Here is a 15,093-nt window from a genome sequence, read left to right on the forward strand (position 1 = left end):
TCGACGAATTTTCGGTAGTAATTTGCCAATCCAAGGAATAATGGCAAGTGCTTAACCGTTTGTGGAGCTAGAAAGTCACATACACAGGAAGTGAGATGCGCATCTGCCCTCACTCTATATTGGTTAATAATATGCCTCACGTACGTAAGTTGTGGGTGGGCTTAATGACATTCGTCAATACTTCAACAAGTAGTTTAAATGTATCAAATACTTCGGCACTCTGCCTGTTCATCTACAAAACAATGACGTCATCCAAATAAACCGTGAATTTTTTCGATTTTAACCTTTGAAAGTCTCTAACAAACGCTGAAATGTTGCAGTTTTTTTTTTAAATTTGAACGTCATTTTGCGATATTGGTAGTAATTGTATGGGGTTGTAAAAGCTGTTTCTGGCCTATCTACTGACTCACTTCAGTCTGGTGATAACCACTCAATAAATCTATCGATGAAAAGACTTTATATTGTTCCATTTTATCCACAGTTTCAGGTATAATTGGAATCAGATATGCAGCCGTCTATATTTTCTTTTCCCGTCATGTGACTTTTTCGGCTTGTTTACTGTACTTGGTGACCAAGGACTATTGATGTGCTGTGTTAAGCCTTCTTTAAGCCGTTGACGGTAATTGTTCTGTTAAAGAGTGAAGATGTTTTGGTAACCCACACAGTTTCCAGTCACTGCTGCATGACTACCCACTGGAATATGATGTTGTGTAATGGGACATTCTTAATTAAGCAAACCTCTATACCGAACCAACAATGACTCCATGACTGATGAGCATTACCCTTTAAAAGACAAAACTTGTTATGTACCGAAGATGTGCTGAAGGTTTGCTTTACATTGTACCCGATTTATGACCCATCGATGTCTTCCTTATCGAGTGTCTGCAGCTTAGTCACTACCACTGCCTTTGGAACACTTACTTCATACTGAAATTGCCCATACTAACCGGCATCATTACCTGGACATTTATTTTCCCAGCATGTGCTATGCTGCTTCACATGAAACATTGATATTCATCCAGTATCTCATTAATCGGCAGAGGTTCTAAAGCTTGTTGTGGAACATTGATATCTGAGATAACATAATTAGCTCTCCCATATCTGCTGGTACACTGACATGCGAAATAAACTTTGATATACTTTTTACCATATTAGCAGTGAGTGTATCGTGTGACACAGAAATATTTGCAACTGTTACGTCAATTGGAAACAAATGCTTGCTGAGTTCAACTTTTTGTCACCGAAGGTTGATTTTAGCATGATCCCTATCCGGATAGCCTAATCCAAGTGCAGCAGAAAATCCCTGTCCCACAGTTGTTAACACTTCCATTTGTCCATTTGCTCTTTCAACCATGTGCATCCTACTCAAAACTTGAGCTGTGTTGTCCCCACTTAATCTATTGTGTTAACTGCTATTGCGCAAAAATCTGCCGAGTAGCATTTTCAGTCTCTCGTTCTCCACCACGAGGTTTAGGCTCACAACCGATAAATGTGCCTCAGTATTTACTAAAATTTTATACTCTTTGTTACTTATCCAAGCTATCAAGCAACAGTCTACCTCTCGGTATTTTTTCACCATATTGCGATTTACTGGGAACGATTACCGATGAAAAGGAGATTTCCATTACTGTTCAACTATTTCTTTTTCGCGCTTTACTTGCTCTGTTTCCCAGATTCACAATACCAACAATTACGCTCATAATGTCGTTAATTATAACATAATTGCGCCTTTAAAAGCCCCTGCTGACAACAACAGTGACATTATTTAACCGTTGAGTACATGTCCGAGTTGGACCAATCCCTTCCTGTAAATGCATAACAACGGGAAGTTGTGAAAACACCGGGTTGTTACCTCTGAGAAACAATAGCATTGCTCTACTTCCTGCTTCTTTGAGCAAGACTTTCTGTATCTGGCTTGAGCGTCATTTCATAAGTTTGTGCAGTTTTGCGTATTCTGTCAGAAAATGATTCCACTGTTTCATTCACCTTCTGTATCAGATTACTGAGTCTCTCCATGCGAAATCGGGTACTTCTCTTATATCCCTGACGCAGACCCTCTGCTAATTCACTAAATGTGGATGGTTTTTAAGCACTCTATGGTATTACATATAAGTTTTTGGTTTGCCTATGATATCTAACTTGGTCATCCACAAACATATATCATCTGACCAGCTACTTAACGTGACTGTGGCTAATACGTCGCCTATAAAGAACCATGGACCTTGCCGTTGGTGGGGAGGCTTGCGTGCCTCAGCGATGCAGATAGCCGTACCGTAGGTGCAACCACTACGGAAGGGTATCTGTTGAGAGGCCAGACAAACGTGTGGTTCCTGAAGAGGGGCAGCAGCCTTTTCAGTAGTTGCAAGGGCAACAGTCTGGATGACTGACTGATCTGGCCTTGTAACAATAACCAAAACGGCCTTGCTGTGCTGGTACTGCGAACGGCTGAAAGCAAGGGGAAACTACAGCCGTAATTTTTCCCGAGGGCATGCAGCTTTACTGTATGATTAAATAATGATGGCGTCCTCTTGGGTAAAATATTCCGGAGGTAAAATAGTCCCCCATTTGGATCTCCGGGCGGGGACTACTCAAGAGGATGTCGTTATCAGGAGAAAGAAAACTGGCGTTCTACGGATCGGAGCGTGGAATGTCAGATCCCTTAATTGGGCAGGTAGGTTAGAAAATTTAAAAAGGGAAATGGATAGGTTGAAGTTAGATATAGTCGGAATTAGTGAAGTTCGGTGGCAGGAGGAACAAGACTTCTGGTCAGGTGACTACAGGGTTATAAACACAAAATCAAATAGGGGTAATGCAGGAGTAGGTTTAATAATGAATAGGAAAATAGGAATGCAGGTAAGATACTACAAACAGCATAGTGAACGCATTATTGTGGCCAAGATAGATACGAAGCCCACACTTACTACAGTAGTACAAGTTTATATGCCAACTAGCTTTGCAGATGACGAAGAAATTGAAGAAATGTATGATGAAATAAAAGAAATTATTCAGATTGTGAAGGGAGACGAAAATTTAATAGTCATGGGTGACTGGAATTCGAGTGTAGGAAAAGGGAGAGAAGGAAACATAGTAGGTGAATATGGATTGGGGCTAAGAAATGAAAGAGGAAGCCGCTTGGTAGAATTTTGCACAGAGCACAACATAATCATAGCTAACACTTGGTTTAAGAATCATGAAAGAAGGTTGTACACATGGAAGAACCCTGGAGATACTAAAAGGTATCAGATAGATTATATAATGGTAAGACAGAGATTTAGGAACCAGGTTTTAAATTGTAAGACATTTCCAGGGGCAGATGTGGACTCTGACCACAATCTATTGGTTATGACCTGTAGATTAAAACTGAAGAAACTGCAAAAAGGTGGGAATTTAAGGATATGGGACCTGGATAAACTGAAAGAACCAGATATTGTACAGAGTTTCAGGGAGAGCATAAGGGAACAATTGACAGGAATGGGGGAAAGAAATACAGTAGAAGAAGAATGGGTAGCTTTGAGGGATGAAGTAGCGAAGGCAGCAGAGGATCAAGTAGGTAAAAAGACGAGGGCTAGTAGAAATCCTTGAGTAACAGAAGAAATATTGAATTTAATTGATGAAAGGAGAAAATATAAAAATGCAGTAAATGAAGCAGGCAAAAAGGAATACAAACGTCTCAAAAATGAGATCGACAGGAAGTGCAAAATGGCTAAGCAGGGATGGCTAGAGAACAAATGTAAGGATGTAGAGGCTTATCTCACTAGGGGTAAGATAGATACTGCCTACAGGAAAATTAAAGAGACCTTTGGAGATAAGAGAACGACTTGTATGAATATCAAGAGCTCAGATGGAAACCCAGTTCTAAGCAAAGAAGGGAAAGCAGAAAGGTGGAAGGAGTATATAGAGGATCTATACAAGGGCGGTGTACTTGAGGATAATATTATGGAAATGGAAGAGGATGTAGATGAAGATGAAATGGGAGATATGATACTGCGTGAAGAGTTTGACAGTGCACTGAAAGACCTGAGTCGAAACAAGGCCCCCGGAGTAGACAACATTCCATTGGAACTACTGACGGCCTTGGGAGAGCCAGTCCTGACAAAACTCTACCATCTGGTGAGCAAGATGTATGAAACAGGCGAAATACCCTCAGACTTCAAGAAGAATATAATAATTCCAATCCCAAAGAAAGCAGGTGTTGACAGATGTGAAAATTACCGAACTATCAGTTTAATAAGTCACAGCTGCAAAATACTTCTTTACAGACGAATGGAAAAACTAGTAGAAGCCAACCTCGGGGAAGATCAGTTTGGATTCCATACAAACACTGGAACACGTGAGGCAATACTGACCTTACGACTTATCTTAGAAGAAAGATTAAGGAAAGGCAACCCTACATTTCTAGTATTTGTAGACTTAGAGAAAGCTTATGACAATGTTGACTGGAATACTCTCTTTCAAATTCTAAAGGTGGCAGGGGTAAAATACAGGGAGCGAAAGGCTATTTACAATTTGTACAGAAACCAGATGGCAGTTATGAGAGTCGAGGGACATGAAAGGGAAGCAGTGGTTGGGAAGGGAGTAAGACAGGGTTGTAGCCTCTCCCCGATGTTGTTCAATCTGTATATTGAGCAAGCAGTAAAGGAAACAAAAGAAAAATTCGGAGTAGGTATTAAAATTCATGGAGAAGAAATAAAAACTTTGAGGTTCGCCGATGACATTGTAATTCTGTCAGAGACAGCAAAGGACTTGGAAGTGCAGTTGAATGGAATGGACAGTGTCTTGAAAGGAGGATATAAGATGAACATCAACAAAAGCAAAACAAGGATAATGGAATGTAGTCTAATTAAGTCGGGTGATGCTGAGGGAATTAGATTAGGAAATGAGACACCCAAAGTAGTAAAGGAGTTTTGCTATTTGGGGAGCAAAATAACTGATGATGGTCGAAATAGAGAGGATATAAAATGTAGACTGGCAATGGCAAGGAAAGCGTTTCTGAAGAGGAGAAATTTGTTAACATCGAGTATAGATTTAAGTGTCAGGAAGTCGTTTCTGAAAGTATTTGTATGGAGTGTAGCCATGTATGGAAGTGAAACATGGACGATAAATAGTTTGGACAAGAAGAGAATAGAAGCTTTCGAAATGTGGTGCTACAGAAGAATGCTGAAGATTAGATGGGTAGATCACATAACTAATAAGGAAGTATTGAACAGGATTGGGGAGAAGAGAAGTTTGTGGCACAACTTGACCAGAAGACGGGATCGGTTGGTAGGACATGTTTTGAGGCATCAAGGGATCACCAATTTAGTACTGGAGGGCAGCGTGGAGGGTAAAAATCGTACAGGGAGACCAAGAGATGAATACACTAAGCAGATTCAGAAGGATGTAGGTTGCAGTAGGTACTGGGAGATGAAAAAGCTTGCACAGGATAGAGTAGCATGGAGAGCTGCATCAAACCAGTCTCAGGACTGAAGACCACAACAACAACAACATAAAGACAGCAACGTCCTCTATTGTTTTCCCATAGAAGGGAGTTATTAGTTTATTGGCTGAAAGATCAATGAATAACAAAGGAGCACTTAAACTGTTTGAGCGTCAAACAAACCCGATTGAGACTGTCGTTCTGCTAATAAAGATAGTTCTTGTTGCATTAGCTGCTCGTTAAGTGTTTTCTTTCGTTCATTAGCCTCCAACAACTTATAAACTTGCAGCGTAAGAGAGTTTATCGCCTCGTCTGTATTAGCTGTTTGTATTTGTGTCATGGGTGTGCAATTTACCTTACCCTCTTTTATACGAATCGACTAGTATTCCTTTTGACAATAACTCAGTAACCACTGTGGAAAAAGTACAACAGTTAAATTTAATTCCTACATCCAAACAGAAACCAACAACACTCTGAAAAATCGCTTGCAGGTGACCGTATTTTCTGCATGTGGTACATGTTGCTGCTGTAGATCTAACGCAGGGTGCTCTATGTGCCGTTAAATTACTATTTCCCAAAGTGTCGGAAGAAGATATTGTTGCAGACAGAGCTGCTATAAATCTGCCGGTTTTTTCGGTCTATACAAGATCAATTCAGCCTTTAGGTCCTAGACTGCCTATAGCAAACAATGCAACTTGAGAACAATTAACTCACCCTCTGAGACCGTTGCTGGCGTTGGTCAGGATGCAAAACGAGTATCTGTGCGGCGGCGTTAGACGCAATAAATTTTTTTAAAAGTAATGCATTTATTACTGAAAATAGAAGTCGTTGATGCTTCCTCTGCGTCGACTGTAGGCTACGTAATCTGGAGAAGAATCCGCTGAATCCAACAGGATACTTAGTCTGTCGAGGGAGCTGCGTCAGCTCACAATGTAAGTTTCCAGAATGAGATTTTCACTCTGCAGCGGAGTGTGCGCTGATATGAAACTTCCTGGCAGATTAAAACCGTGTGCCCGACCGAGACTCGAACTCGGGACCTTTGCCTTTCGCGGGCAAATGCTCTACCAACTGAGCTACCGAAGCACGACTCACGCCCGGTACTCACAGCTTTACTTCTGCCAGTACCTCGTCTCCTACCTTCCAAACTTTACAGAAGCTCTCCTGCATATCCTTTCTTTCAGGAGTGCTAGTTCTGCAAGGTTCGCAGGAGAGCTTCTGTAAAGTTTGGAAGGTAGGAGACGAGATACTGGCAGAAGTAAAGCTGTGAGTACCGGGCGTGAGTCGTGCTTCGGTAGCTCAGTTGGTAGAGCACTTGCCCGCGAAAGGCAAAGGTCCCGAGTTCGAGTCTCGGTCGGGCACACGGTTTTAATCTGCCAGGAAGTTTCACAATGTAAGTTGATCACACACTGATGCAAAGGATGTGTCGGCCGCTGACGGGGTATGAGGTGCCCTCTCGGTAGCTCGTCTTGGAGACTGGTGACCGCAATTTTTTTTATTTCACGCGCTGTTTCGGGGAATGCTCAATTCCTCCCAGACCACTTCGCGAATTGCGCGTCAAGTGCGCCATAATGTTGGACGACTTGCAGTCTTGCCGGATGCTGAGCCTGGCCCACTGGTATGGTAGGCTTTCAGACTTGTGCGACACTGGAGTTCTACATCTACATCTACATCTACATTGATACTCCGCAAGCCACCCAACGGTGTGTGGCGGAGGGCACTTTACGTGCCACTGTCATTACCTCCCTTTCCTGTTCCAGTCGCGTATGGTTCGCGGGAAGAACGACTGTCTGAAAGCCTCCGTGCGCGCTCTAATCTCTCTAATTTTACATTCGTGATCTCCTCGGGAAGTATAAGTAGGGGGAAGCAATATATTCGATACCTCATCCAGAAACGCACCCTCTCGAAACCTGGCCAGCAAGCTACACCGCGATGCAGAGCGCCTCTCTTGCAGAGTCTGCCACTTGAGTTTATTAAACATCTCCGTAACGCTATCACGGTTACCAAATAACCCAGTGACGAAACGCGCCGCTCTTCTTTGGATCTTCTCTATCTCTTCCGTCAACCCGACCTGGTACGGATCCCACACTGATGAGCAATACTCAAGTATAGGTCGAACGAGTGTTTTGTAAGCCACCTCCTTTGTTGATGGACTACATTTTCTAAGCACTCTCCCAATGAATCTCAACCTGGTACCCGCCTTACCAACAATTAGTTTTATATGATCATTCCACTTCAAATCGTTCCGTACGCATACTCCCAGATATTTTACAGAAGTAACTGCTACCAGTGTTTGTTCCGCTATCATATAATCATACAATAAAGGATCCTCCTTTCTATGTATTCGCAATACAGTACATTTGTCTATGTTAAGGGTCAGTTGCCACTCCCTGCACCAAGTGCCTATCCGCTGCAGATCTTCCTGTATTTCGCTACAATTTTCTAATGCAGCAACTTCTCTGTATACTACAGCATCATCCGCGAAAAGCCGCATGGAACTTCCGACACTATCTACTAAGTCATTTATATATATTGTGAAAAGCAATGGTCCCATAACACTCCCCTGTGGGACGCCAGAGGTTACTTTAACGTCTGTAGACGTCTCTCCATTGATAACAACATGCTGTGTTCTGTTTGCTAAAAACTCTTCAATCCAGCCACACAGCTGGTCTGATATTCCGTAGGCTCTTACTTTGTTTATCAGGCGACAGTGCGGAACTGTATCGAACGCCTTCCGGAAGTCAAGAAAAATAGCATCTACCTGGGAGCCTGTATCTAATATTTTCTGGGTCTCATGAACAAATAAGGCGAGTTGGGTCTCACACGATCGCTGTTTCCGGAATCCATGTTGATTCCTACATAGTAGATTCTGGGTTTCCAGAAATGACATGATACGCGAGCAAAAAACATGTTCTAAAATTCTACAAGAGATCGACGTAAGAGATATAGGTCTATAGTTTTGCGCATCTGCTCGACGACCCTTCTTGAAGACTGGGACTATCTGTGCTCTTTTCCAATCATTTGGAACCCTCCGTTCCTCTAGAGACTTGCGGTACACGGCTGTTAGAAGGGGGGCAAGTTCTTTCGCGTACTCTGTGTAGAATCGAATTGGTATCCCGTCAGGTCCAGTGGACTTTCCTCTATTGAGTGATTCCAGTTGCTTTTCTATTCCTTGGACACTTATTTCGATGTCAGCCATTTTTTCGTTTGTGCGAGGATTTAGAGAAGGAACTGCAGTGCAGTCTTCCTCTGTGAAACAGCTTTGGAAAAAGGTGTTTAGTATTTCAGCTTTACGCGTGTCATCCTCTGTTTCAATGCCATCATCATCCCGTAGTGTCTGGATATGCTGTTTCGAGCCACTTACTGATTTAACGTAAGACCAGAACTTCCTAGGATTTTCTGTTCAGCGCAGTTTCTGTTTTGGACCGTAGTCGTGTTGGTAGACCCCAGACTGGTTGCAGTGCTGACGTCAGTACTTAATGATGGACTCTAGCAGCCATGGCTTCGGACCGATGCTCGTATCCTAGGGCAGCAAGTGCAAGAGGAATAAAACAAACTCATACGGAATATGTTGTCATACCACAACCAGAGAATGCGAAGTACATGAACGGCATCGATAGTACTGATCGGATGCCAAAATCTAGTGGAGGGTGGATTATTTTCGTCGCAGAGGAGAGCTTATACTCTACGACGTCATTAATGGTGACCGAATCGATTCCCGAGTTGTCAACGGTCTTCAGTTCCGCCACATTTGCTTAACAAATATCCTGCAGAGTCTTTACCGCTTCGTCAAATTCCTGGTAAACGTGGTTGTGTCCTATCTAATGTCTCTTACGTATGTTAAGGAAGTAACGACGGTGGTTCGGCCTGCAGTGTTCTAACCATTTTCTGCTGAGTTGGTCTAAAGTGTGTCGAGGTGGCTGTCTTCCCGACTCAATAATGGTGTTCAAATATTTACGCTTTCTGCTTGGTGGCTGGCGACGCCTCCACATTTTACTCTCATGTTTCCTCACTAATTTTGTCGCATAACAACTCACATTTAGGATTTATGAGTTTTTTTCCCAAATCGCCTGAAGAAGATGATTCCTTTGAAAAGTATGTGTCTAATATGGTTCCGTGTCCACAACTAGATTGCACCTCTGGCTTGTCCCAGTGCCATAGTCGGCGAGACGTCAAACGCTGACATTTCTTATTTATCTGTACTATGGACACTTGTGAATGTACACGTCGTGGACAAAGTGGCATCCTGCAGTCTCTACACTGAGATGAGAGTGTTGCACTAAGCTGTGTCGTAATGATTCTAACAATCCTTCTGTCCTTCGAACAGTATCACCAGGAATTCTTGACTGAATCCCACGAGCGTACACGGGTAGTATATCAATGTACTACCTAGCTCACTTCTGTACAAAGTCCATTCCTCGGACTGCGCAGGTGGACGCTTTGGCTCTGGTGAGTTGAGGGTATGCCGATCTGACGTGACAATACAAGATGCTGGCGGCCGCACCTGCATATCTATCACAAGGCAAGCCTCGCCTCCTTTATCTTTCGTGGGACGTGCCACACTCCAGCCCTGTCTTCGCCACACCCCTCTTCTCCAGCCTATCACAACATGGCATTAAAATCAGGCAGTCACTGAGAAGTAACAGTCAAATTAAGCAAGTTTCTGGAGCCAAGTTCAAAGATGTACGTTATTCCTGGAAACTTAACGTATCGGCGCTTGAAAAGGTGTCAGAATCTAACAAATTTGTCCACACACACACACACACACACACACACACACACACACACACACACACCTCTGTTTTCGTTATTGTACTATTAAAATGAGGCAGTTAGTTACTTGAATTGCGTAAAAATGGCATGTAGTTGGTAGGTATACACTACTCCTGAAAAAAAACTTACCTTGGCCTCATTTTGAAAAATATCAGTGTAATACCAATGCAAAATGGCATCATTTTCAAAGGTATTCGCCTCAGATTTGCGCACGCGGGCGCACGCACATACACACACACACATACACACACACACACACACACACACACACACACACACACACACACACACACGTTTTTATGTCACATATTGTTTTTACCACACTCAAAAGCATCGGAGCACTCTCAATTTTTTTCTATGTTTCCAAAAATATTTATCCAAAAACGTACGTGAAGGACGTAACCTTCAGTATTTGGCCGAGCTCTAAGGTATTCGAACGCTTAAATTTTTTTTTATGGCTGTTGATTTATCCTAAAAATTATGTAGTATTTCAAAATCCTTTATAGCTAGGTAAAAAGTTTATAAACACTCGAGGGAATTATTTTGTGCCATACTCAAAAGTATCTAGACACAAACGATTTACAGACATTGGCTGCGAGTGGGCTTTGATTGAAGTCAATAGTGAAAGTTGGAAATTTGTGTTGGACCAGGATTCGAAACTGGGTCTCCTTCTTCACTCGCCAGATACGCTGACCTCTAAAACATCCCGGCACAGTGGTTACTGCAGCTACACAGACTATCTTAGCACGCCTCCTGTCAGACAAAAATCCTCGACTTATCCACACAAATATAGTGCCCCTTGCCCATTATCCTCATTATTGGCGGCATTTCGCCGCGTAACATAATAATTCAAGCTTAGGGTGCATCTGCACTTGTGTGATCACTGGCCGTGTCGCCTTAATTAAGTGTATATGTCGTGTCTGTTCTTTCGGGCATTTAGGGTCCTCACAAGTATCTAAACTCTCTGAATTTTGTGTCCCATATTCAAATGTATGTATCTACAAAAGCATATGAAACGCGAAAATTTCGATTTCCTTATCATATAAGGTGTAAGGTATAACATAGTCTCAAAGTAATTAGTTTCCACATCTAAATTCGTTGTTAATACTTGTCAATCACATGAACTTAGAGGTTGAAATGCTCTTATTGATGACAATTATGAAAAGTAAACAATTAGAAAAACATCCATTTAGGCACTTCAAATTTCATGTTTCTTCTACATGTGTGCGAAGTTTCAGACAATTCCAACACCTAGCAGAGTGGCACTAAACAATCAAGGCACACATTACGAGTAACATAATTTAACTGACTTTTCGATTTTGAAAAAGAAATCATAGTGAACATCCATGAAACATCCATGAACGTTGGTGTCTAGTGCAAGGTAGTGACGCAGTTGGCAGGAATATAGGCGGTGGGTAACAACAGTTAAAGCGTCAGGAAGCGGAGACGGTCCATGGCTGACTTATGTTTGGATGTCCTGTTACAGCCATTGCTCCCAAAACGGTGAATCGTGTGGATGCAATTATCCGTGCAGGCCGGCGCATCACAATTTGACAACTGGCTCTACAGCCATCGATCAGATCTGGAAGACGGCGTGCAGTGATTGGGTTTCTTGGTTAATCCACGGAGTGCTCAAGATTGGTTACACAAAAGTTCACATCAGATCACAACGTTCAAAGAAAGACCATTTCATTTGAACTGCTGAAGAAAGCTGGGTGCATCACTTTCAGCAGGAAAGAAAAAGGCCGTTAATGGAGTGCCACCACACTAAATCACCAAAAGAGAAGGAAGTCAAAGCAGCTGCCACTTCTGGAGACTAATGACGGTCTTTTGGTTGATGGTGTCATCCTCGTAGGTGTGTTGCCAGAAGGGTGAACTATTTAAGCAGAGGCATATGCGTGGGCTCTGAACAAACTGAAGAACTGTTTCCGAAGTGTTAAGTGCGACAAGAGCATAAAAGACATCCGTCTCCAAGATGACAGGTGCCAAAAATCAAGAATACGTCGCCAAACTGAGCTGGAACCCATTCCCTCATCCACCTGAAAGCTGCCACCCTCGGATTGTCATCTTTTTGTGCCACTTTCGGATTCTCTACGTTGGACACGCTTTGAAGACGATGAGAGAGTAATTCATCCAGCGAAAACATTGCCATTGGCATAGGACAACTGCTGTTACCCACAAGGAATACGTTCTCTTATAAAACGTTTTCACAAAGCCACAACAAAATCGTGCGTGGGAAGCATCGTGGGGAATTATTTATTAAATGACTTTCGTATTATTGTGGTGAGACGGATAATAGCGCGACGTGACAGGAAAATAGTCATGATTGTTTTATATTTTTCCCAATGTGTGCTTTTTATCACTATCACTAACATGTGGAGTGACTTTGGTTCTATTTCTTTGAAATTCGGTTTATTCTCGTGGTTTCTTTTTAGGGGTTCGTCCCTCAATTGGTAACAATAGAGATCAATAGGTTCACTTCGTTGTTTGTCCCTCTCCGTATGTCCGGCTGTTGGAGACCTTTTCTCTTCAGGAACGTATGGAGTTACCAGGTTGAAAATTACGTCGCATACAAAGCCTACTTTTCCTTGCTGATTTTTATCACATGTGCAGTGAATTAGGCTGTGTCAATGAAGACGTATTGAGTTTAGTGCCACTGTGTGGCTTCTTTTTATGGTTCCGTACCTCTATCGCTAGGAATTGAACCATTATAGGATCACTTTGTTGTCACTCTGTCTGTCCGTAGGAACAAATGACTGTCTTTTTTTAAGAATAGTTAAAGATATACATTGAAATTTGTCTACTTTTCTTTGGTGATTGAAAAATTTTACTTTATGAGTCAATGTATTCAAAAATACGGAAATTTGTCACTCGCAAACTCACTAATCAAAATCTGAATTGGAATCATGAAATTTTACAGGAAGTAAGTTTTCACAGTACAAGCAAAGGAAAAAAATAAAAAATTGTTGATTTGTAATTACATCACACAAAAAAAAATTATTTTGTCTTGCCATTTGTTATGCGTCTGTGTAACCGTCCACTAAGACTGCTTTTTCTCAGGAATGGGTACAGGCACCAAATTAAAATTTATGTTAAATAATGTCTACAGTCCCTCGGCGGTCCTAAGTGAATGCAGTAAAGATATACGGTCATATTTGTCACGTATTTTGATGCTTGTTAATTCGCTCATGCAGAAAGAAAGAGTGGACTGTTTACATATGTTTACATATGTGCTGGTGGTCTAGTGGAGGGGCGATACCGACACAGTCGTCTTCCACCAATGTATAGTAACTGAATACTGGAAGTATTTGCGCCTATCACGGTATTCGCCAATATGTTGAGACTGCTAATGTGTTGTCAAGGTAGCGGTTGAACTAGCCTGTGCTTACCATGTTCTAGTCATGGTCCCATTTCAGGTTAATTGTTTCACAGTTTATTTCCTTTTTATGGCCTTGTTGGTCTTGTTTAAAACTGAAGATTTTTCTGAATAGTCTTGTTCCTTTTTTTAGTAGCAAGTGTAATTTGGAATTATTACAGAATTTGTGGAAAGAGAAGAAAAAAGCGGTAAAAAGTATGCCTTGAAACCGAGAGATTGCGCAATCGAATCTCGGTCGGATTACGGATTTTTCAGTCTTGGTTTTAACGGAGGCTTCACCTCTCAGCAATGAAATCAGTCGCCTGAAACAACACTTGCTGCGTGTCAGAAGTTCAGCTGTAGGTACGCTTTCTCCAGTAGCATAAGTGGAGTAGGTTAGTATATATGTACGGAACCCTAAGAGAGCGAGTCCTGGTTTCGTACGTCTGGTTGTTCCTACTTGTTTTTTCCTTTTCAGTTCATACTGATGCCCTGTACTGTGGTTACTTTGCTTCAGTACAATGACACCGAGTGTCCTACTGAAACATTGCAACCCTAGGTAACCCTTTCGCGCCATTCCATTACGAGCGCACCAGCACCGCCGCCACGGACCATTCTCACGCACGTAAGCCAATTTTGGAGAGAGTCCCCACTCTTTTTCCGTCCCCGGACGTGACCGGCCCGCCCACTTGGGCTTTGCAGCAATCGATGCAGACAGACGCTTTCAGGCATCTGGCCAGACCAGCGGCGCGCACCCCGTCCGACACAGTGGAGCGTACCAACTACAGATCCAGTTCTGTTTCAGCTGATCACACTTCCTTTCCACGTTGTCCACTTTTCACTTCTTTGGCACGCTGCGGCTAATATTTAAGCGCCCTACACACTCACCAGCCGACCGACGGAATGTATAGCCGCTTTGACCAACAGACCGACCAACTTTTCTTGCCGAAAGGCCGGCTGGATACGACAACCATCGGGCCACGGCCGACCACCCCCGTACCCCATCCCCCTTCCACACTTCACCTGACCACCGCGACCACTTCACCAGACTAGTTTTGCAGTGCGTGGCGGTGTCGTGCCAACCGCCCGACAAACGTTCGTCATCTGTCACTGCGTGCGAGATTAATTGCTGTTCTAATAATACACATGACAGAGCGCGAGGTGCTCGGAGCGTTAATAACGGAGTTTCTGGAGAAATTTAGAGACTGTGGAGCGTAAAAGACATATACGAGTATTTTATGTTTAAAATTCTGTCGACTTTCTGTATTTCGATTTTTTTGTTTCATTGTCTATACCTATAGGAAATGAAATTTAAAACCGAAATACAAGTTATGCTTTAAATTTCAATTTCGATATGGACAGTCTATAGACTTTTATTTACAAAATTTGCTTGCTTCACTGTCAGAGGTATTAAAATATTCAGCCTATGCCCAAGCGTTCTATGAAGAGCAAAGTGTAGAACATGGTTTTTGAAAGTTCTAACAGTTACTAAATTCTTCATTCCTTATGTATCTGTTGCTATGTTTATTAGACGTTGTGCACCACCACTATT

The 15,093-nt window shown here is 42.4% G+C and overlaps 1 protein-coding gene and 1 non-coding gene across 2 annotated transcripts in view; one reads left to right on the plus strand and one right to left on the minus strand.

Annotated features, from left to right (window-relative positions):
• Window positions 1–15,093, plus strand: part of LOC124594537 (probable G-protein coupled receptor CG31760) — a 1,575,154-nt gene that overhangs the window by 419,600 nt on the left and 1,140,461 nt on the right. The gene's annotated exons all lie outside the window — the stretch shown is intronic.
• On the minus strand, window positions 6,426–6,500 carry Trnas-cga. The gene has a single exon. It is a non-coding gene; the product is annotated as a tRNA-Ser (tRNA).

This window comes from Schistocerca americana, chromosome 2 (genome assembly GCF_021461395.2).
Source record: "Schistocerca americana isolate TAMUIC-IGC-003095 chromosome 2, iqSchAmer2.1, whole genome shotgun sequence".
In the NCBI taxonomy this organism is placed as follows: Eukaryota; Metazoa; Arthropoda; class Insecta; order Orthoptera; family Acrididae; genus Schistocerca; species Schistocerca americana.